This window comes from Schistocerca cancellata, chromosome 3 (genome assembly GCF_023864275.1).
Source record: "Schistocerca cancellata isolate TAMUIC-IGC-003103 chromosome 3, iqSchCanc2.1, whole genome shotgun sequence".
Lineage (NCBI taxonomy): Eukaryota > Metazoa > Arthropoda > Insecta > Orthoptera > Acrididae > Schistocerca > Schistocerca cancellata.
Window position 1 is genome coordinate 393,797,062 of NC_064628.1, and position 2,756 is coordinate 393,799,817.

The following is a 2,756-nucleotide window of genomic DNA, read 5'->3' on the forward strand; positions in this document are numbered from 1 at the left end:
GAGAGCCAGTGATAATGTGAGACAGAGTATACAACAATGACAATAAGGAAGAGAGCGATAGTAACAGTGAGAAGAGACAGCAGCAGTAGGAAGGAAGGAATGAGATAGTAACAGTAAGAGAGAACAAGACGGAGACAGTGACAGTGCGAGCAAGGTGTATTAGCAGGACACAATGAAGGAGACTGTGGCTGTGATAGAGAGAGCAGCAGTAATGACAGTGAGCTGGGCTGAATGAGTGAGTGAGAAAGGGCAACTGCAAGTAGATGGGTATGAGTGACTTACAGTGATGGTCTAGTGGGTGTGAGTGAGCTACAGTTAGGAGAGCTTGTGGGAGATTGAGGTGAGCAGCATGTTAAAAAAGTGCAAATATATTCACATGCCAAAATTTTTGGGAAAATTTTTAAAGGTGCCGAAGAAGGTAGAATGAGGTGGCTGGTACCCCATTTTTCAGTGAACAAAAACATATTTGCTTTTTTTGTGATCCGATAGAAGCGTTTTTCCACAGGTTGCAATATTCTGCAAAATTTGCATTCATCACATCTGAGGGGACCACTGTGTGTACCTTACACACAGCAGAGTTAATTGGTAAAGTAGTGCTGGCATAGGACCCACCTACAGGTTTTGAAACCACTTAACACAATCTGTACAATAAGCAATAATTCATTTCAGCTAGACTTACAAATTCGCTGTAAGTTGGTTCTCTGACAGCGCTGCTTTTTCGACTGACCCTGGTGTGTAAGGTACACAAAACAGTCCCCAGAGATGTGATGAATGCAAATTTTGCAGTGTATTAAAATTTTCTGAAGAGCAAAATGCATCAATAAAAGTATTGTTTTCCCTGCTACCTAGACTGTTTTTTTTTTTTTTTCTTTTTTTCCTTAAAATTTCTCAAGAGAGCATTGGTTTTCGAGCATCTTGGAAACTTAAAATGGCATTAACAAGAAACAGTTTGCCTTCAGAAAGATGCTTCTATGCATGAAATGTATAGCACAATGGAAATGGTCATCTAAATTTAGATGGTGCATGTGATTGTGCAATTATCTAATTCCATTATATTACACTGAATGAACTTAAGTGTGTTAGATAACAGTGATTAATTCCTGTGTGACATTCTGAGGCAAAAGAGTGATATTAAATTTACTGTGAAACTCAAAAGCAGTAAAGCTGTACTCATATACTCACCCTGTACCTCTAGGCTCAAACATGAAAAACCAGTATAAAGAAAATTAAATAAACACCATGTTCTGTCAACAGATATTGATGCCACATGGTTATAGTATGAATGTGTCAAGCAATAAATATACATGTGCGTAGAAATGCACTCAGTTATTCTTGAAATACACTGGCACACCCATCCATGCAACTTGCATAATATCACAAACAAACCAGCCCAAAATTCATATATACTAGCTATCATTCTCAGATACTGTGCCAGCTGTTGTTCTTGTCCAATCAGGACAAAGCACATTTATAATAGGTTCACATACACGCTGTATGATGGCTGGTTGTAGTTCGTAAGTGTGCTGCGCTTCATTCTGATTGGCTGAGAATGAGAGAATGTGGGCTATTTTAATTTCATAGCTGGTATATGTGTGTTTGGGACTGGTTTGTTTACTGTATTATGCAAGCTTCATGGGTTCGATGTAATAATGTAACTGAGTGTATGTATATTTATTATTTAATGACATTGGTACTACATCTGCATCTATACTCTGCAAACCATGGTGAAGTGTGTGGCAGATGGTTCATCCCATTGTACCAGTTATGAGAGTTTCTTCCTGTTCCATTCATGTATGGAGTGTTGGAAGAATGATTATTTGAATGCCTCTGCTAGTGCTGTAATTATTCTAATCTTGTCCTCATGATCCCTATGTGAGCAATACATAGGGGATTGTAGTATACTACTAACCATCATTGAAACCCAATTCTTGAAATTTTGTTACTTGATTTCCTTGGGACAGTTTATGTCTATCTTGAAGAGTCTGCAAGTTCAGTTTCTTGAGCATCTCTGTAGCACTTGCCCACGGGTCAAGCAAACCTGTGACCATTCATGCTGCTCTTCTCTGTATATGTTCAATATCCCCCATTAGTCCTGTTTGGTATGGATCCCACACACTTGAACAATATTGTAGAATGGGTCACAGACGTGATTTGTAAGCAATCTCCTTTGTAGACTGATAGCATTTCCCCAGTATTCTACCAATAAATCCAACTCTACCACCAGCTTTACTCACAAATGAGCCTACGTGATCACTCCACTTCATATGCCTACAATGCACTACATCCAGGTTTTTGTATGAACTGGCCGATTCCAACTGTGGCTCATTGGTATTACAGTCATATGATGCTATGGTTTTTCAAATGTGTAATTGTACATTTATAAACATTTGAAGCAAATTGTTGATCTTCACACCACTTTGAAATCTTACTAAAATCTGACTGAATATGTATGCAGCATCTTCCAGACAGTAACTCATTATAGATCACTGTATCCCCGGCAAAAATTTGAGATTACTGTTAATATTGTCCGTACGGTAATTAATATACAACATGAACAGCTAGGGTCTCAACACACTTCCCTGGGGCACAACTAGCTCCCAACATACTTCCCTAGGGTACACCCAAAGTTACTTCTACATCTGGTGATGAGTCTTCATCCAAGATAACATGCTGTGTCCTCCTACCAAAAAGTCCTCAATCCAGTCGCAAATTTAACTTGATACCCCGTAAGACTGAACTATTGACAGTGAAGTATT